This window comes from Oryctolagus cuniculus, chromosome 17, assembly GCF_964237555.1.
Source record: "Oryctolagus cuniculus chromosome 17, mOryCun1.1, whole genome shotgun sequence".
NCBI classification, from domain to species: domain Eukaryota; kingdom Metazoa; phylum Chordata; class Mammalia; order Lagomorpha; family Leporidae; genus Oryctolagus; species Oryctolagus cuniculus.
In genome coordinates, this window is record NC_091448.1 from 64,600,001 (window position 1) to 64,621,633 (window position 21,633).

At 50.9% G+C, this 21,633-nt stretch overlaps 2 long non-coding RNA genes across 2 annotated transcripts in view; one reads left to right on the top strand and one right to left on the bottom strand.

Annotated features, from left to right (window-relative positions):
* LOC138846303 (uncharacterized) overlaps window positions 1-12,835 on the top strand; it is a 143,740-nt gene extending 130,905 nt beyond the window's left edge. The window contains exon 4 of the long non-coding RNA XR_011383764.1: window positions 12,619-12,835. This is a non-coding gene — a long non-coding RNA (uncharacterized lncRNA). The remainder of the gene's footprint in view (window positions 1-12,618) is intronic.
* LOC138846305 (uncharacterized) overlaps window positions 1-21,633 on the bottom strand; it is a 561,128-nt gene that overhangs the window by 115,746 nt on the left and 423,749 nt on the right. The window lies entirely within an intron of this gene.

Sequence of the window (21,633 nt, forward strand, 5' to 3'; positions counted from 1 at the left end):
CAAGAAACACATCTCACCAATAAAGATACACATAGACTGAAAATGAAAAGATGGAAAAAGATACTGCATCCTAGCAGAAACCAAAAATAGCTGGTGTAACCACCCTAATATCAGAGAAAATAGACTTTAACACAAAAACTATTAAAAGAGGCAAAGAAGGTCACTATGTAATGATCAAGGATCAATTCAACAGGAAGACATGACTATTATAAATGTATACACACCTAGTTACAGGACACCTGGCTATTTAAAAAAAACATTGAAAGACCTAAAAGGATGCATAGACTGCAATACCATAGTAATGGAGGACTTCAATAACCCTTTCAGCAATGGACAGATCAATGAGATAGAAAATCAACAAGGAGGCCAGCACCGCGGCACACTAGGCTAATCCTCCGCCTGGAGCACTGATGCACCAGGTTCTAGTCCCAGTCAGGGTGCTGGATTCTGTCCTGGTTTCTCCTCTTCCAGTCCAGCATCTCTGCTGTGGCGCGGGAGTGCAGTGGAGGATGGCCCAAGTGCTTGAGCCCTGCACCCACATGGGAGACCAGGAGAAGCACCTGGCCCTGGCTTCAGATCAGTGCGGTGTGCCGGCCGCAGCACACCAGCCGCCGTGGCCATGGGGGGAGGGTGAACCAATGGAAAAAGGAAGACCTTTCTCTCTGTCTCTCTCTCTCACTGTCTACCTATCAAAAAAAGAATCATTTAAAAAAGAAAATCAACAAGGAAATAGCAGATTTAATTGACACAATAGACCAAATGGATCTAACAGATATCTACAGAACTTTTCACCCCACAGTTGCAGAATAAACATTTTTCTCACCAGTGCATGAACTTTCTCTAGGACTGACCACATGCTAGGCCATAAAGCAAGTCCCAGCAAAATAAAGAAAATCAAAATCATACCATGCCTCTTCTCTGACCACAATAGAATGAAGTTGGAAATCAGCAACTCAGGAATGTCTACAATATATGGAAACACACAGAGACTGAAAAAAAATGCTCCTGCATGAACAGTAGGTCATTGAGGAAATCAAGAGAGATAAAATCTTTGGAAATTAATGAAAATGATGATATAACATATCAAAATTATGGGATACAGCAAAAGCAGTGTTAAAAGGAAAATTTACAGCAGTTGAAGCTTACATCAAGAAATTATAAAGGCACCAAATAAAATAGCTATTAATGCATCTCAAAGACCTAGAAAAACAAAAGCAAACCAAACCCAATTCTAGTAAAAGTAAAGAAATCATTAAAATTAAAGAAATAAACAAAATTGAAAAAGTATACAAAGGATCATCAAAATGAAGAGCTGGTTTTTTGAAAACAAACAAACAAACAAACAAAATTTGCACATCACTGGTCCAAACTAACCAAAAAGAACACAGGAGACTCATATCAATAAAATTAGAGGTGAAAAGGAAATGTAACAAAAGACACCACAAAAATAAAAAAGAATTCAGAAATTACTACAAAGAGCTGTATGTCAAAAAACAGGGAAACACAAAACAAATGGACAGATATCTCCACACATACAACCTACCTAAATTGAACCATGAAGACATAGAAAACCTAAACAGACCAATTACCAAGACAGAAATTGAATCAGTAATAAAGATGCTCCAAAGAAAAGGCCACCATCACCTTACTTCCTAAACCTGAAAAAGATACAACAGAGAAAGAGAACTATAGACCAATTTCCCTGATGAACATAGATACAAAAATCCTCAACAAAATACTAGACAACCAAATCCAGCAACATATCAGAAAGATCATTCTCCTGGACAAAGTGGGATTTACCACTGATATGCAGTGATGAATCACCATTCATAAATCAATCAATGTGATACATCATGTTAAGTTGACGAACAAAAACCATATAATTAATCAACAGATTCATAGAAAGCGTTTGATAAAATACAATGCCCTGGCTGGTGCCGCGGCTCACTAGGCTAATCCTCCACCTTGCGGCGCCGGCACACCGGGTTCTAGTCCCGGTCGGGGCACCGGATTCTGTCCCGGTTGCCCCTCTTCCAGGCCAGCTCTCTGCTGTGGCCAAGGAGTGCAGTGGAGGATGGCCCAAGTACTTGGGCCCTGCACCCCATGGGAGACCAGGATAAGTACCTGGCTCCTGCCATTGGATCAGCATGGTGCGCTGGCCACAGTGTGCCGGCCATGGTGGCCATTGGAGGGTGAACCAACGGCAAAGGAAGACCTTTCTCTATGTCTCTCTCCCTCACTGTCCACTCTGCCTGTCAAAAAATATAAATAAATAAATAAAAAATACAATGCCCTTTCATGATGAAAACTCTAAGCAAATTGGGTATAAAAGGAACATCCCTCAACAACCATGGCAATTTATAACAAACCCATGGCCAGCATCATATTGAATGGGGAAAAGTTGAAAGCATCTCCACCATTATCCAGAACCAGACAAGGAGTCCCGCTCTCACCATGCCTGCTCAATATAGTCCTTGAAGTTCTAGCCAGAGCCATTAGGCAAGAAAAATAAATCAAAGAGATACATTGGGAAAAAGGAAGTCAAACTATCCCTATTTTCAGATGACATGATTCTGTATATAGTAGATCCAAAAGACTCCACTAAGAGACTATTGGAACTCATAGAAGAATTTGGCAAAGTAGCTGGATATAGAATTAATACACAAAAATCAACAGTCTTTGTATACACAGACAATGCCATGGCTAAGAAAGAACTTCCAAGATTAATCCCATTCACAATAGCCTTAAAAAATCTGATAGCTTGGAATAAATTTAACCAAGGATGTCAAAGATCTCTACAATGAGAATTATAAAACATCAAACAAAGAAATTGAAGAGGATACAAAAAAATGGAAAAAATCTTCCTTGTTTATGGATTGGAAGAATCAATATCATGAAAATGCCCATACTACTGAAAGCAATTTACAGAATCATTGCAGTACCACTCAAGACATCAAGGACATTCTTCTCAGATGTAGAAACAGTGATACTGAAATTCCTATGGAAACATAGGAGACCCTGGATAGCTAAAGCAATCTTATACAACAAAAACAAAGGGGGAGGCATCACAATACCAGATTTTAAGACATACTACAGTGAAGTAATAATCAAAATAGCCTGGTACTGATAAAAAACAGATGAATAGAACAATGGAACAGCATAGAAACACCAGAAATCAATCCAAGAATCTAAACCAACTTATCTTTGACAACAGAGCTAAAATCAATCCATGGAGCAAGGACAGTCTCTTAAACAAATGGTACTGGGGAAATCTGGATTTCAAAATGCAGAAGTAGGAAGCAGGACTTCTACCTTACACCTTACACAAAAATCCATTCAAAAATGGACTAAATATCTACATCTATGACCTGATACCATCAAATTCTTAGAGAACATTGGGGAAACCCTGCAAGACATTGGCATAGGCAAAGAGTTCTTGAAAAAGACCCCAGAGGCACAGGCAATCAAAGCCAAAATTCACAAATGGGATTATATCAAATTGAGAAGTTTCTATACTGCAAAATACTCAGCATAGTGAAGAGGCAAGCAACAGAATGGGAGAAACAATTTGCATACTCTACAACTGATAAAATATCAATAACCAGAATATATAGAGATCAAGAAGCTCAACAACAACAAAACAAACTACACAATTAAAGGATGTGTAAAGGTCTAAACACATTTTTCAAAATGGAAATCCAAATGGCCAACAGACACATGAAAAAATGTTCAGGATCACTAGCCATCAGGGAAATGCAAATCAAAACCACAATGAGGTTTCACCTCACCCTCTTCAGAATGGCTTTCATACAGAAATCAAGAAACAGAAAATGTTGGTGAGGATGTGGGAGAAAAGGCATCCTTTTTTTTTATCTTTTATTTAATGAATATAAATTTCCAAAGTACGACTCATGGGTTACAATGGCTTCCCCCCCCATACCGTCCCTCCCACCCACAACCCTCCCCTTTCCCACTCCCTCTCCCCTTCCATTCACATCAAGATTCATTTTCGATTATCTTAATATACAGAAGGTCAGCTTAGTATACCTTCAGTAAGGATTTCAACAGTTTGCTCCCACACAGAAACATAAAGTGAAAAATAATAGATGATTTTTTTAAATGATGATGAAATCAGATCAGACCTATTGTCATGTTTAATCCCAGTGAGAGTCAAGTTGGGAATTGATAATTTCTTTTTTTTTTTTTTTACAGAAGATCAGTTTAGTGTACATTAAGTAAAGATTTCAATCGTTTGCACCCCCATAGAAACACAAAGTGAAATATACTGTTTGAGTACTCATTATAGCATTAAGCCTCAGAGTACAGCACATTAAGGACAGAGATCCTACATGAGGAGTAAGTGCACAGTGACTCCTGTTGTTGACTTTACAAATTGACACTCCTGTCTATGGCATCAGTAATCTCCCTATGCACCAGTCATGAGTTTCCAAGGCTATGGAAGCCCCTTGAGTTCTCCGACTCTTATCTTGTTTAGACACGGTCATAGTCAAAGTGGAGGTTCTCTCCTCCCTTCAGAGAAAGGCACCTCCCTCTTTGAAGACCTGTTCTTTCCACTGGGATCTCACTCACAGAGATCTTTTTGCCAGAGTGTCTTGGCTTTCCATGCCTGAAATACTCTCATGGGCTTTTCAGCCAGATCCGAGTGCCTTTAGGGCTGATTCTGAGGCCAGAGTGCTATTTAGGACATCTGCCATTCTATGAGTCTGCTGAGTATCTCACTTCCCATGTTGGATCACTCTCCCCTTTATTTATTCTATCGGTTAGTGTTAGCAGATACTAGACTTGTTTATGTGCTCCCTTTGACTCTTAGTCCTTTCATTATGATCAATTGTGAACTGAAATTGATCACTTGGAATAGTGAGATGGCATTGGTACATGCCACCTTGATGGGATTGAATTGGAATCCCCTGGTATGTTTCCAATTCTACCAATTGGGGCAAGTCAGCCCAAGCATGCCCCAAATTATACATCTCTTCCCTCTCTTATTCCCACTCTTATGTTTAACAGGGATCACATTTCAGTTAATTTTCAACACTTAAGAATAACTGTGTGATAATTACAGAATTAAACCAGTCATATTAAGTAGAACAGACAAAAAAAATACTATGAGGGATAATGTATTAAGTTGTCCATTAGCAGTCAGGGCTATGCTGATCAAGTCACCATTTCTCATAGTGTCCATTTCACTTCAGGAGGTTTCCTTTTTGGTGTTCAGTCAGTTGTCACCGATCAGGGAGAACATATGGTATTTGTCCCTTTGGGACTGGCTTACTTCACTCAGCATGATGTGTTCCAGATTCCTCCATTTTGTTGCAAATGACTGGATTTCGTTGTTTCTTACTGCGGTATAGTATTCTAAAGAATACATATCCCATAATTTCTTTATCCAGTCTACCATTGATGGGCATTTAGGTTGGTTCCAGGTCTTGGCTATTGTGAATTGTGCTGCAATAAACATTAGGGTGCAGACCGCTTTTTTGTTTATCAATTTAAACTCCTTTGGGTAAATTCCAAGGAGTGGGATGGCTGGGTCGAACGGTAGGGTTATCTTCAGCTTTGTGAGGAATCTCCAGACTGATTTCCATAGTGGCTTGACCAGTTTGCATTCCCACCAACAGTGGGTTAGTGTCCCTTTTTCCCCACATCCTCGCCAGCATCTGTTGTTGGTAGATTTCTGTATGTGAGCCATTCTAACCGGGGTGAGGTGAAACCTCATTGTGCTTTTGATTTGCATTTCCCTGATTGCTAGTGATCTTGAACATTTTTTCATGTGCCTGTTGGCCATTTGGATTTCCTCTTTTGAAAAATGTCTATTGAAGTCCTTGGCCCATCTCTTAAGTGGGTTGTTGGTTTTGTTTTTGTGGAGTTTTTTGATCTCTTTGTAGATTCTGGTTATTAACCCTTTATCTGTTGCATAGTTTGCAAATATTTTTTCCCATTCTGTCGGTTGTCTCTTCACTCTCCTGACTGTTTCTTTTGCAGTACAGAAACTTCTCAATTTGATGCAATCCCAATAGTTGATTTTGGCTTTGACTGTCTGTGCCTCCCGGGTCTTTTCCAGAAATTCTTTGCCTGTGCCAATATCTTGAAGGGTTTCTCCAATGTTCTCTAATAACTTAATGGTGTCAGGACGTAGATTTAGGTCTTTAATCCACGTTGAGTGGATTTTTGTGTAAGGTGTAAGGTAGGGGTCTTGCTTCATGCTTCTGCACGTGGAAATCCAGTTTTCCCAGCACCATTTATTGAATAGACTGTCCTTGCTCCAGGAATTAGTTTTAGATCCTTGATCACATATAAGTTGGCTATAGATGTTTGGATTGATTTCTGGTGTTTCAATTCTGTTCCATTGGTCTATCCATCTGTTTCTGTACCAGTACCATGCTGTTTTGATTACAACTGCCCTGTAGTATGTCCTGAAGTCTGGTATTGTGATGCCTCCGGCTTTGTTTTTGTTGTACAAGATTGCTTTAGCTATTCGAGGTCTCTTGTGCCTCCATATGAATTTCAGCATCATTTTTTCTAGATCTGTGAAGAATGTCTTTGGTATCTTGATTGGGATTGCATTGAATCTATAAATTGCTTTTGGGAGAATGGACATTTTGATGATGTTGATTCTTCCAATCCATGAGCATGGAAGATTTTTCCATTTTTTGGTATCCTCTTCTATTTCTTTCTTTAAGGTTTTGTAATTTTCATCGTAGAGATCTTTAACGTCCTTGGTTAAGTTTATTCCAAGGTATTTGATTGTTTTTGTAGCTATTGTGAATGGGATTGATCTTAGCAGTTCTTTCTCAGTCATGGCATTGCTTGTGTATACAAAGGCTGTTGATTTTTCTGCATTGATTTTATATCCTGCCACTTTGCCAAACTCCTCTATGAGTTCCAATAGTCTCTTAGTAGAGTTCTTTGGATCCTCTAAGTACAGAATCATATCGTCTGCAAAGAGGGATAGTTTGACTTCTTCCTTCTTGATTTGTATTCCTTTGATTTCTTTTTCTTGTCTGATGGCTCTGGCTAAAACTTCCAGAACTATGTTAAATAGCAGTGGTGAGAGTGGGCATCCCTGCCTGGTGCCAGATTTCAGTGGAAATGCTTCCAACTTTTCCCCATTCAATAGGATGCTGGCTGTGGGTTTTTTATAAATTGCTTTGATTATATTGAGGAATGTTCCTTCTATACCCAATTTGCTTAGAGTTTTCATCATGAAAGGGTGTTGAATTTTATCAAATGCTTTCTCTGCATCAATTGAGATAACCATATGGTTTTTCTTCTGCAGTCTGTTAATGTGGTGAATCACATTGATTGATTTGCGAATGTTGAACCATCCCTGCATACCAGGGATGAATCCCACTTGGTCTGGGTGGATGATTTTCCTGATGTGTTGTTGTATTCTATTGGCCAGAATTTTATTGAGGATTTTTGCATCTATGTTCATCAGGGATATTGGTCTGTAATTTTCTTTCAGTGCTGCATCTTTCTCTGGCTTAGGGATTAAGGTGATGCTGGCTTCATAGAAAGAATTTGGGAGGATTCCCTCTTTTTCGATTGTTCTGAATAGTTTGAGAAGAAATGGGATTAGTTCTTCTTTAAATGTCTGGTAGAATTCAGCAGTGAATCCATCTGGTCCTGGGCTTTTCTTTGTTGGGAGGGCCTTTATTACTGTTTCAATTTCTGTCTCAGTTATGGGTCTGTTTAGGTTTTCGATGTCTTCATGGTTCAATTTTGGTAGATTGCATGTGTCCAGGAATCTATCCATTTCTGATAGGTTTTCCTGTTTGCTGGCATACAGGTCCTTGTAGTAATTTCTGATGATTCTTTTTATTTCTGTGGTGTCTGTTGTTACGTTTCCTTTTGCATCTCTGATTTTATTGATTTGGGTCTTTTCTCTTCTTTTTTTAGTTAGTTGGGCCAATGGGGTGTCAATTTTGTTTATTTTTTCAAAAAATCAGCTTCTGCTTGGCTGATTTTTTGTAATGTTTTTTTGGATTCAATCCTGTTAATTTCTTCTCTGGTTTTAATTATTTCTCTTCTCCTACTAGATTTGGGTTTGGTTTGCTGCAGTTTTTCTAGGTCCTTGAGGTGCGCTGAAAGCTCATTTATTTGGTACCTTTCCAATTTCTTGATATAGGCACCTATTGCTATAAATTTGCCTCTCAATACTGCTTTTGCTGTATCCCATAAGTTTTGATATGTTGTGTTGTTGTCTTCATTTACTTCCAGAAAGTTTTTGATTTCTCTTTTGATTTCTTGAATGACCCAGTGTTCATTCAGGAGCATGTTGTTCAGTCTCCATGTGTTTGCATACTTTCTGGGGTTTCCTGAGTTGCTAATTTCCAGCTTCATTCCGCTGTGGTCTGTGAAGCTGCATGGTATGATTCTAATTCTTTTAAATTTGCTGAGACTTGCTTTATGGCCTAGTATGTGATCAATCCTAGAGAAGGTTCCATGCGCTGCTGAGAAGAATGTGAAGTCTGTAGATGTAGGGTTGAAAGTTCTGAAAAGGCATCCTAATCCACTGTTGGTGGGAGAGTAAACTGGCAAAGCCACTATGGAAGACACTGTGCAGATACCTCAGAAATCTGAATATATACCCACCCTATGACACAGCCAGCCCACTCCTGGGAATTTACCCAAAGGAAAGGAAATCAGCATATGAAAGAGTTATTTGCACCCCTATGTTTATTGCAGTTCAATTACAACAGCTAAGACACTGAATCAATAAAAATGCCCATCAACCGCAGACTGGATAAAGAAATTATGTGATATGTACACCATGGAATACTTCACGGTGGTAAAAAATCTAATCATTTGCAACAAAATGGATGACACTAGAAATCATCACACTTAGTGAAATAATTCAGTCCCACAGGGAGAAATACCATATGTTCTCCCTGACCTGTGGTAACTAATAGAGCACCTAACAGGCAATCTATAGATGTTAAATTGACACTTTGAGAAGCAATGACTTTGTACAGCCCTTGTCTCGACTATAGAGGAACAGTTTTTTTTCCATGCTAGTTGTTGAACTTTTTGCTTAATATAGATATAATCATATGTGTAGGAAGTTAATTGAAAATAAATGTTAGTAAAAAATAAGAGTGGGAATAAGAGAGGGAGGAGGAAGGGGGTGGGAGTGTGGATGGGAGGGCAGGCACAGTGGGAAGAATCACCAGGTTCCTAATGTTTTAATTGTGAAATTATGAAGTTTATAACTATAAAACTGTATAGTTCTCCATACATTATTACAGACCTACTTTTCAGGGTACAGTTTAAAAACTTGCCATGGGACCCCAAGTCCCCTTGAGCTAGGTGGGAAAAAACAGCACTTTAAGTGTTAAATTGAACATATGGGTAGGATTAAGTGTTAAAGTGATCATATAGAGAGGATTAAGTGTTAAAATGATTATATAAATAGGATTAAGTGTTTGGTAATAATAATAGAATTAAAAAGGAGTAAATGCTCCAAGATGGGAAGCAGTCCACACAGCAGACTCATAGAATGACAATCACTTCAAGTAGCACTGTGGGCTCAGAATCAGCCCTTAACGCATTTTGGTCTGGCTGAAAATCCCATGAGAGTATTTCAGACATAGAATGCCAAGACACTGTGGCAAAAAGTGTCCTACATGAAGGACCTACCTGGGTGAGACTCCAGTGGAAAGAAGTGGTCATCAAAGAAGGAAGTACTTTACTCTGAGAGGAGGGGAGAACTTCCACTTTGCTCATGGCCTTGTCTAAATACGGAAGGAGTCAGTGGACTCAAAAGGCTTCCACTTGGGGCCGGTAAAGTGGTGCAGTGGGTTAAAGCCCTGGCCGGAAACGCCAGCATCCCATATGGGTGCCGGTTCTAGTCCCAGCTGCTTCTCTTGCAATCCAGTTCTCTGCTTATGGCCTGGGATATCAGTGGAGGATGGCCCAAGTCCTTGGGCCCCTGTACCCATGTGGGAGGCCCAGAAGAAGCTCCTGGCTCCTGCCTTCAGCTTGGCACAGCTCTGGCTGTTGTGGCCATCTGAGGAGTGAACAGCCAGATGGAAGACCTCTCTCTCTGTCTCTACCTCTCTCTGTAACTGTCTTTCAAATAAATAAAATAAATCTTTTTTAAAAAATGCTTTCACAGCGTAGGCAGAGCATGTCAAGTGCCTCGGGTGATCACTGACCACATACATAAGAGCATTAATTGTTAAATTAACAACAGGAGTTGCTGTGCACTAATTTCCCATGCAGGACCCCTGTCCTCAAAGAGTTGGATTATGAGAGTTAATAGTAAAACTTGTTCTCAAAGATTTACTTTGTTTTAGTGTATTAACAGATGTATCATTTTTGGTTTCTTCAAGGTTAATTAGGTTTCTCAAAAAATGCTTAAAATAAAAAAAATTAAAATTGAATTAATTAAAGCTCAGAAAGGTTTACTTTTATTGAAAAAGTATTTTCCTTATTGTAAAAATAATCCTTCTTGTGTTCTTTTTTTTTTTTAAAAAAAAGATTTATTTTATTTATTTGAAAGAGTTATAGAGAGGTAGAGCCAGAGAGAAAGGACTTCCATCTGCTGGTTCACTCCCCAGATGGCTGCAATGGCTGGACCTGTGCTGATCTGAAGCCAGGAGGCAGGAGCTTCTTCCAGGACTCCCATGTGGGTGCAGGGGCCCAAGGACTTGGGCCATCCTCCACTGCTTTCCCAGGCCATAGCCTAGAGCTGGATTGGAAATGGAGCAGCTGGGACTCAAACTGGCTCCCATATGGGATGCTGGCACTGCAGGCTGGAGCTTTAACCCACTTTGCCACACCACCAGCCCCCCTTCCTGTGTTCTATTACACAGTAGAGTATCAATTGTCAACTGTAATATATTGTATATTTCTAAATAGCTAGAAGAAAGACTTTTGAATGTTCACACTGCAAATAAATCTTGAATATATGAAGTGATGGATTCCAATTATCCTTATTTGATCATTAAAATATGTGCATGTCTCAGAATCAGCCCTTAAGGCATTCGGATATGGCTGAAGAGCCCATGAGAGTATTTTAGGCATGGAAAGCCAAGACACCCTGGAAAAAAAAAAAGAAGACCTAAATGGAAGATCTCTGCAGGTGAGATCCCAGTGGAAAGAAGAGGTCATCAAAGAAGGAGGTACCTTTCTCTGAAGGGAGGAGAGAACTTCCACTTTGACTATGACCCTGTCAGAATAAGATCGAAGTCGGCAAACTCAAAAGGTTTCCATAGCCTTGGCAACTCATGACTAGAGCCTAGGGAGATTACTGATGTCATAAACAAGAGTGTCAAATTGTTAAGTCAACAACAGGAGTCACTGTGTACTTACTTCTCATGTGGGATCTGTCCTTAGTGTGTTGTCCAATGTGAAGTAATGCTATAACTAGTACTGAAACAGTATTTTACACTTTGTGTTTCTGTGTGGGTGCAAACTGATGAAATCTTTACTTAATATATACTGAACTGATCTTCTGTATATAAAGATAATTGAAAATGAATCTTGATGTGAATGGAATGGGAGAGGGAGCGGGAGATGGGAGGAGTATGAGTGGGAGGGAAATTATGGGGGGGAAGCCATTGTAATCCATTAACTGTACTTTGAAAATTTATATTTACTAAATAAAAAATAAATACAAAAAAGTGAGCATGTATCAAATATTACATTTCACCCCATAAATATGTACTAGTATTGAGTGTTGATAAAAACAAATACTCTCATAAAATAGGAAATTCTGCATGTTGTCAAAACATGGATCCAAAAACATGAATGTGGACATGAGGCTATTTGAAACAAGGCACAGAAAGATAAATGCCCCACAACCTCACTTATGTGGAATTTAAGAAAATCACACTTAATCACAGAACAGGGTGGTGGCTGTCAGGGCTGAGAGTGAAGGAAATGGGAAAATGTTAGCTGAGCACACATTTGCAGTTAGGAGATAAATTAACCACTCCAGATCTTAATACTCAACACCGTTACTATATGAATATGCTATTACATACTCACAACTTGGTAATATCTTATGTATTCTCTTAAAAACATAGCAATGAAAGGAGATGCATATGTTAGATTATCCTAATCACTTCATAATGTACATGTAAAAGAGGACTCCAAAAAGGTTATGAAAAAAAGGCTGGGTTTATTCCAGTACAAAAAGGGATTAAAAGATAATGTGAATTCTCCATAACTTTTCAAAAGGCCCCCACATATCAGAATATCAGGTTGCATACCTTGAATATGCACAAATTTTGTCAACCATACTCCAACAATATTTGAAAATTTTAAAACAAGCGAAAGTAAACAAGCTCCTATATTAAAATATAATCTCCAAATAACTTAGTAAACCAGATATATCTTTAGGATTGAGAAGGCTTTCATGGAACAGAAATAATTTTTAAAACACTCATAAATTTGCATAGCCAAGCTTTCTATTTTGAAAGTTCAAAGACAGATGGCAGCTGGTTGAGGGAACAGTAAGGGTTAAGGTGATACCCAAGTGCCAAAGTACAGGGTCCTCCTGCCCGTCGAAACCCTGGACAAAAACCCCAAGTCAGATAACAGTTTTGCCTTTATCTCACCCAATCCATGTTACTGTGTTACTGGAAACAGAAAACAGAGCAAGACCTTCCAGAAACATCTGTGCTGAGAGGTCAGCGTCCTGGCGGAGACCCTGCTGCCCACATATTTAGAACCTCGGGGGAATCAGGTCCCAGTGTAGAAGGAAGGAGGAACTGAGGAAGGAGGACACGGGGCTGCCTCCACACAGCTGCCCAGGGATGGCTCCAGGGCCAAGAAGTCGCTGCAAGCAGGTAAGGGGTCAGGTGGGGGGGGGGTCCCAGTTGCCAGGGAGTGGGCTGGGCTTTGGGCTCCTGGGTGCCATGAGGGGGCCGGGTGGTGGGGGTCCTGGTGCCAGGGTTGGAGCCAGGCATCAGGGGTCATGGGTGCCAGGGACGGGGCAGAACGATGGGGGTCCCAGGTGTCAAGGATGGGGCCAGGAGGGAGCTGGGCGCTGGGGGTCCCAGGTACCAGGGAGGGGGCTGGGTGCAGGGGGTCCAGGGTGCCAGGGAGGGGGCCAGGCATCAAGGGTCCTGGGTGCCAGGGAGGGGGCCAGATGTTGGGGTACTGGGTGCCAGGGAAGGGGCTGGGCATCTGAGGTCCCAAGTGACAGGGAGGGGCGGGCCTTGGGGGTCCCAGGTGCCAAGGATGGGGCCAGGCTTCAGGGATCCTGGTGCCCAAAAGGGAGCCGGGCGATGGGGGTCCCAGGTACCAGAGAAGAGGCTGGGCGTCTGGGGTCCGGGGTGCCAGGGAGGGGGCCAGTTGTCGGGCGTCCCGGGTGCCAAGGAGGAGGCCAGACCTTGGGGTCCCAGGTGCCAGGGAAGGGGTCAGGTGTCAGGGGTCCTGGGTAGCAGGGAGGGGGCATGGAGTCAGAGGTCTTGAATGACAGGAAGGGGCCAGGCATCAGGGGTCATGGGTGCCAGGGAGGGGGTCGAGGGTCTTGGGTGCCAGGGAGGGGTCAGGCATTGTGGACCGGTTGACAGGGAGGGTCCAGGTGTCAGGTGTCCCAGGTGCCAGGAAAGAGGCTGGGCTTTGGGGTCCCAGGTGTCAGGGAAGGGGCCTGGGGTCACGAGTCCCGGGTGCCAGTAACAGGGCCAGGCATCTGGGGTCCCGAGTGACAGGGAGGGGCCGGGCGTTGGGAGTCCTGGGTGCCCAGGAAGGGGCCGGGTGGTGGGGGTCCTGGGTACCAGGGAAGGGGCTGGGCATCGGGGAAGGGGCTGGGCGTCAGGGGCCCGGGGTGCCAGGGAGAGGGCTGGACTTCGGGGGTCATAGGAGCCAGGGTGGAGACCAGACATCAGGGCCACGGGTGCGAGGGAGGGGGTCGGGGGTCCTGGGTGCTAGGGAGGGGCTGGCCATCGAGGTCCCGGGTGCAGGGAGAGGACGGGCATCAAGGGTCCTGGGTACCAGTGAAGGGGCTGGGCAGTGGGAGTCCTGGGTGCCAGGGAGGCAGCCAGGCCTTGGATGTCCTGGGAGCCACGGAAGGGGCCAGGTGGCAGGGTTCCAGGGTGCAAGGGTGGGGGCCTGGCGGCGGGTGTCCTGGGCATCAGGAAGGGGGCCGGAAATCAGGGGTCATGGGTGCCAGGGAGGGGGCCGGGCGTCTGCAGTCCCAAGTGACAGGGAGGGGCTGGGCGTTGGGGTCCCGGGTGCCAGGGAGAGGCTGGGTGACAGGGGTCCCAGGTTCCAGGGAGGAGCCGGGCATTGAGGGTCCTGGGTTCGAAGGGGTCCAGGCATCAGGGGTCACGGGTGTCAAGGAGGGGGCCAGGTGTCGGGGATCCCAGGGCCCAGTAGGGAGCTGGCATTGGGGTTCCCAGGTACCAGGGAAGGGGCTGGGCATTGGGGGTCATGGGTGCCAGGGAGGAGGCTGGGCGTCAGGAGTCCTGGGTGTTAAGGAGGGGCTAGGTACTTGGGATCCTAGGGGCCCAGGAGGGAGCCAGACAATGGGGGTCCTGGGTACCAGGGAAGGGGCCTGGCGTCATGGGTCCAGGATGCCAGGAATTGGGACATGCTTCAGGGATCCCAGGTATCAGGGAAGGGGCTGGTGTCTGCAGTCTCAAGTGATAGGGAGGGGCTGGGTGTCGGAGGTCATGGGTGCCAGGTAGGGTGACAGGGGTCCTGGGTGCAAGGGGAGTCAGGCGTCAGGGGTCCTGGGTGCCAGGGAGGGGCCGGGCTTCGAGGGTCCTGGGTGCCAGGGAGGGGTCCAGGCATAGGGGGTCCCAGGTGTCTGGGAAGGGGTCAGGGATCCCAAGTGCCGGGGGGCCAAGCATCAGGGGTCCCAGGTGCCAGTGAGGGGCCGGGCATCGAGGGTCCTGAGTGCTAGGGAGGGGCCAGGCGTCAGGGGTCACAGGTGTCAGGGAAGGGGTCAGGGGTCCTGTGTGCCAGGGAAGAGGCCGGGTGTCGACATCCCATGTGCCAGGGAGGGGTTGGGTGTCGGGGGTCACAGGTGCCAGGGAGGGGGTCAGGAGTCCAGGGTTCCAGGGAGGGGACGGGCGTCAGGGGTCACAGGTGTCAGGGAAGGGATCAGGGGTCCCGGGTACCAGGGAGGGGCTGGGCGTTGGGGGTCCAGGGTGCAAGGGAGGAGGCCGAGCATCAGGAGTCCCAGGTGTCAAGAAGGGGGCCAGGCATCAGGAGTCACCAGGCCCAGGAGTGAGCCGGGTGATAGGGGTCCCAGGTACCAGGGAAGGGGCTGGGCATTGGGGGTCCGGTATGCCAGGGAGGGGGCCAGGTCAGGGGTCCCGGATGCCAGGGAGGGGGCCAGATGTCAGGGGTCACTGGTGCCAGGGAAAGTGCTGGGTGGCAGGGTTCCTTGGTGTCAGGGAAGGGGCCGGACATCAGGGGTCATGGGTGTCAAGGGGGTCGGGTGTTGGGGGTCACAGGTACCAGGGAGGTGGTTGGGGGTCCTGGGTGCCAGGGATGGGCTGGGCGTTGGGGTCCGGGTGCCAGGGAGGGTCCGTCCGGGCGTCGAGGGTCCCAGGTGCCAGGGAGGAGGCTAGGCGTCAGGGGTCCTGGGTACCAAGGAGGGGGCCAGACATTGGGGATCCTGGTGCCCAAAAGGGAGCTGGGCGATGGGGGTCCCAGGTACCAGGGAAGGGGCTGGGAGTCTGAGGTCTGGGTGCCAGGGAGGGGGCCAGTTGCCAGGGGTCCCAGGTGCCAGGGAAGGGGTCAGGTGTCAGGAGTCCTAGGAAGCAGGGAGGGGCCAGGCGTCTGGGGACTTGAGTGCCAGGGAGGGGCCGGTGTCGGGGGTGATGGGTGTCAAGGAGGGGGCCAGGCATCAGGGATCCCAGGGCCCATTAGGGAGCTAGGCGATGGGAGTCCCAAGTACCAGGAAAGGAGGCTGGGCGTCAGGGGTCCCGGGTGCCAGGGAAGGAGCCTGGCGTCAGGGGTCCCTGGTACCAGGGAGGGGGCCAGGCGTCTGGGGTCCTGAGAGACAGGAAGGGGCCAGGGGTCTGGGGTCAAGGGTGCCAGGGAAGGAGCCTGGCATCAGTGGTCCCCGGTACCAGGGAGGGGGCCAGGCGTCTGGGGTCCTGAGAGACAGGAAGGGGCTGGGAGTCAGGGGTCACGGGTGCCAGGGATGGGGTTGGGGGTCCTGGGTGCCAGGGAGGGGCCAGGCATCTGGGGTCCCTAGAGACAGGGAGGGGCAGCTGCCAGGGGTCCTGGGTGCCAGGGATGGCCTGGTGTTGGGGGTCACGGGTGACTTGGAGGAGGCCAGACATCAGGGGTCACAGGTGTCAAGGAGGGGGCCAGGTGTCGGGGATCCCAGGGCCCAGGAGGGAGCTGGCATTGGGGTTCCCGGGTACCAGGGAGGAGGCTGGGCGTCAGGGGTCCTGGGTGTTAAGGAGGGGCCAGGTGCTCAGGATCCTGGGGCCCAGGAGGGAGCCAGAAAATGGGGGTCCTGGGTACCAGGGAGGGGCTGAGTGTCGGGGGTCCAGGGTGCCAGGGAGGAGTCTGGGCATCTGGGGTCCCGAGTGACAGGGAGGGGCTGGGTGTCAGTGGTCACGGGTGCCAGGGAGGGGGTTGGGGGTCTTGGGTGCCAGGGAGGGGCCAGGCGTCAGGGGTCCAGGGTACCATGGAGGGGGCCAGGCGTCATGGGCCCCAAGTGACAGGGAGGGGCTGGGCATTAGGGGTCATGGGTGCCAGGGAGGGGTTTAGGGGTCCCGGGTGCCAGGGAGGGAGCTGGGCATCTGGGGTCCCAGGGAGGGGCCAGGCATCAGGGGTCACAGGTGCCAGGGAGGGGGTCAGGGATCCCAGGCACCAGGGAGGGGTTGGGCGTCAGGGGTCCTGGGTGCCAGGGAGGGGATGGGCATCAGTGGTTCTGGGTGCCAGGGAGGGGATGGGCATCAAGAGTCCTGAGTGCCAGGGAAGGGGCCAGGTGTCAGGGGTCCCGGTGCAAGGGGATAGGCCAGGCGTCAGCTGTCCCAAGTGACAGGGTGGGGCTGGACTTGGGGGCTCCTGGGTGCCCAGGATTGGCCTGGGCTTCTGGTGTCCCAAGAGACTGGGAGGGGGCTGGGCAACAGGGGTACTGGGTACCAGGGAAAAGGCTGGGCACTGGGAAGGGGCTGGGTGTCTGGGATCAGGGGTGCCAGGTAGGGGCAGGATGGGTGTGTCAAGTGACAGTGAGGGCCAACATCCGGGGTCAAGGGTGCCAGGGAGGGGGTTGTGGATCCCAGGTGCTAGGGAGGGGCCAGGCGTCAAGGGTCTCGGATGCCAGGGAAGAGGCTGGGCGGCAATGTCCTGGGTGCCAGGGAGGGGGCCGTACAACTGGGGTCATGGGTGCCAGGGAAGTATCTGGGCCCAGAGTTTCTGAGTGCCAGGGATAGAGCCAGGCGACGAGGGTCCTGGATATCAGGGAAGAGGTCAGGGGTCCTGGGTACCAGGGAGGGGGCTGGGCATCTGGGGTCCCGAGTGACAGGGAGGGGCCGTGTGTCAGGGGTCACAGGTGCCAGGGAAGGGGTTGGGGATCCCAGAAGCCAGGGCAGGGTCATGTATCGAGGGTCCTGGATGCCAGGGAGGGGATGGGCATCAGGGGTCCTGAGTGCCAGGGGGGAGATGGGCATCAAGGGTCCTGGATGCCAGGGAAGGGGCTGGACATCAGGCATTCTGGTGCAAGGGAATAGGCCAGGCATCAGGTGCCCTGAGTGACAGGGTGGGGCTGGACTTCGGGGGTCCTGGGTGCCCAGGATTGGCCTGGGCTTCCTGGGTCCTGAGAGACAGGGAGGGGGCTGGGCAAGGGGGGTACTGAGTACCAGGGAACGGGCTGGGCGTCAGGAAGGGGCCAGGCATCCGGGATCAGGGGTGCCAGGTAGAGGCTGGATCGGGTGTCTCAAGAGACAGGGAGGGCCAACATCCGGGGTCAAGGGTGCCAGGGAGGAGGCCGGGCATCAGGGGTCTTGGGTGTCAAGGAGGAGCCAGGCATCAGGGATCCTGGGGCCCAGCTGGGAGCCGGGCAATGGGGGTCCCGGGTACCAGGGAAGGGGCTGTGCATTGGGGGTCCAGGGTGCCAGGGGAGGCCGAGTGTCATGGTTCCAGGGTGACAAGGAGGGGGCCAGGCGCCAGGGTTCATGGGTGCCATGGAGGGGGCCGGACATTGGGGATCACAGGTGTCAGGGAGGAGGCCAGGCATCAGGGGTCTTGGGCATCAAGGAGGGTCCAGGCATCGTCGGGGATCCTGGGGCCCAGGAGGGAGCCGGGTGATGGGGGTCCCGGGTACCAGGGAAGGGGCTGGGTGTTGGGGGTCCAGGGTACAGGGAGAGGCTGAGTGTCAGGGTTCTGGGGTGACAAGGAGGGGGCCAGGTGTCAGGGTTCATGGGTGCCATGGAGGGGGCCAGACGTCAGGGGTCACAGGTGTCAGGGAGGAGGCCAAGAGTCAGGGGTCCTGGGTGTCAAGGAGGGGCCAGGGATTGGGATTCTGGGGCCCAGGAGGGAGCCGGGCGATGGGGGTCCCGGGTGCCAAGGAAGGGGCCAGGCGTCAGGGATCCCGAGTACCAGGAAGGGTTGGGTATCAGGGGTCCCGGGTGCCGGGTTGGGGGGCTGGGTGTCAAGGATCCTGGGTGCCAGGAAGGGGGCCGGGTGTTGGGAGTCCCAGATACCAGGGAAGGGGTTGGAGGTTCCAGGTGCCAGGGAAGGGGCTGAGCGTCTGGGGTCCCAAGTGACAGAGAGGAGCTGGAAGTCAGGGGTCCCAGGTGCCAGGAGGTTGTTTTGGGTCCTGGGTGCCAGGGAGGTGTTGGGAATTGAGGTCCAGGTGCCAGAGAGGGGCCAGCGTCAGGGGTCCCAGTGACAGGGAAGTGGTCAGGCATCTCGGTTGCCAGGGAGGGGGCTGGGCGTCTGGGGTCCTGAGAGACAGGGAGGGGTCTGGCGTTGGGGCCACTGGTTCCAGGGAGGGGTTGGGGATCCCAGGTGCCAGGGAGGGGTCAGGAATCAGGGGTCTGGGTGCCCGGGATGGCAGGACATCGGGGGTCACGGGTTTCAAGGAGGGATCCAGGCATCAGAGATCCCTGGGCCCAGGAGGGAGCCGGGCGATTTGGGTCCCAGAAGATGCTGGTCGTCTGGTGTCCTGAGTGACAGGGAGGGGCCGGTCGTCGGGGGTCACGGGTGCCAGGGAGGGAGTCGGGGGTCTTGGGTGACAGGGAGGGTTTGGGCATCAGGCGTCCCGGGCTCCAGGGAGGGGCCTGGCATCAGGGGTCCTGGATGCCAGGTAGGGATCGGGCGTTGAGGGTACCAGGTGCCAGGGAGAGGCCAGGCGTCAGGGTCCCGGGTGCCAGGGAGGCGCCTGGCATCGAGGGTCCTAGTTGTAAGGCATCAGATTCTTGGGTTCCAGGGATATGCTGGGCATCGGGGAAGGGGCCGGGTGTCTAGGGTCATGGGTGCCAGGAAGGGTGTCGGGCGTCCCGGGTAACAGGGAGGGGGCCAGGTGTCTGGGGTCCGGAGTGACAGGGAGGGGCTGGATGTCGGGTGCCCCGGATGCCCAGGAAGGGCCCGGGCTTCTGGGGTCCCCTGAGACAGGGAGAGGGCCAGACGATGGGGGTCCAGAGTACCAGGGAAGGGCTGGGCATCAGGGAAGGGGCCGGGCATCAGGGATCCCAGGTGCCTGGGAGGGGGCCGCAATTCGGGGGTCCCAAGTGACATGGAAGTCAGGCATCAGGAGTCACAGGTGCCGGGGAGGGCCGGGTATCAAGGGTCCTGGGTGCCAGGGAAGGGGCCAGGTGTCACGGGTCCCCTTTGCCAGTAAGGGGGCCTGGTGTCTGGAGTCCCCAGTGACAGTGAGGGGCCAGGCGTCGGGAGTCTTGGGTGCCCAGGAAGGGGCCATATGGTGTGGGTCCCGGGTACCAGGGAATGGGTTGGGTGTCGGGGAATGGGCTGGGCACTGGGGGTCTGGAGTTCCAGGGAGGGGGCCAGACTTCGGGGGTCACAGGAGACAGGGTGGAGGCCAGACTTCGAGGTCATGGGTGCCAGGGAGGGGGTCACTGGTCCCCGGTGCCAGGGAGGTGCCTGGCGTCAGGGTCCTGGGTGCATGGAAGGGGCCGGGAGGTGGAAGTCCTGGGTTCCAGAGAGGCGGCCGACTCTCATGGGTCCTGGGTGCCACGGAAGGGGCCAGGCAGCAGGGTTCCTGGGTGTCAGGGAGGAGGCCGGGTGTTCAGGGTCCTGGGTGCCAGGGAGGGGCCAGGCATCGGGGTCCCAGGTGCCAGGGAAAGATCTGGGCCCAGTGTTACTGAGTGCCAGTGAGGGGGCTGGGTCCCAGGTGCCAGGAAGGGGTCAGGAGTCCCGGGTGTCAGGGAGTGGACAGGCGTCAGTGGTCCCTGGTGCCAGGGAGGGGATGGGTGTCAAGGTTCTTTGGCGCCAGGGAAGGCGCCGGGCATCAGGGGTCCAGGGTGCAAGGGAGGAGGCCAGGCATCAGGGGTTTGGAGAGACAGGGAGGGGGCTGGGAGATGGGGGTCCTGGGTCCCAGGGAAGGAGCCAGGCGTCAGGGAAGGCGCTGGGCAATGGACTTCAGGGGTGCCAGGGAGGGGGCCGGACATTGGGGGTCTCGAGTGACAGGGAGGTCCGCGTGATGGGGTCATGGGTGCCAGGGAGGGGACGGGTGTGAAGGGCCTGGGTGCCAGGGAAGAGGCGGGGCATCAATGTCTAGTGTGTCAGGGAGGGGACCAAATGTCTGGGGTCACGGGTGCCAGGGAGGGGGTCGAGTGTCTCGGGTACAGGGAGGGGCTGGGCATTGGTGTCCTGGTGCCAGGGAGGTGGCCAGACCTCTGGGGTCCTGAGTAACAGGGAAGGGGTCGAGGGTCCCGGGTGCCAGGGAAGGAGCCGGGTGTCAGGGGTCTGGGGTATCAGAAAGGGGCTGGGTGTCTGCAGTCCCACTGACAAGGAGGGTCCAGGCATCAGGGTTCATGGGTGCCAGGGAGGGGTCAGGCGTTAGGTGTCCCAGGTGCCAGGCAGGGGCCGGGTGTCTAAAGTCCCAAGAGACAGGGAGGGGTCTTGCGTCGGGAGTCACAGGTGCCAGGGAGGGGGTTGGGGATCCCAGGTGTCAGGGAGGGGTCAGGCTTCAGGGGTCCGGGTGACAGGGAGGGCCGGGCGTCTGGTGTCACAGGTGCCATGGAGGCAGCTGGACATTGGGGTTCATGGGTTTCAAGGAGAGTTCCAGGCATCAGGGATCCCTGGGTCCAGGTGGGAGCTGGGCAATTTGGGTCTTGGGTACCAGGGAAGGGGCTGGGCGTCAGGGGTCCAGGGTGCCAGGGAGGGGCCAGGCATTGGGGGTCACGGGTACCAGGGAGGGGGTGGGGGATCTCGGGTGCCAGGGAGTGTTTGGGCATCAGGGGTCCCGGGTGCCAGAGAGGGGCCGGGCGTCGGGGAATGGGCCAGTCTCTGGGGATGTGGGGTGCCAGGGAGGAGGCCAAACGCTGGGGGTCAAGGGTACCAGGGAACGGGTTGGGGTTCTCAGGTGCCAGGGAGGGACCGGGCGTCAACAGTCTCGGGTGCCATGGAAGAGGCTGGGCGTTATGGGTCCCGGGTGTCCTGGTATGGCCGGGTGTCGAGGGTCCCGGGTGCCAGGGAGGTTGTTAGGTGTCCCGGGTGCCAGGGAGT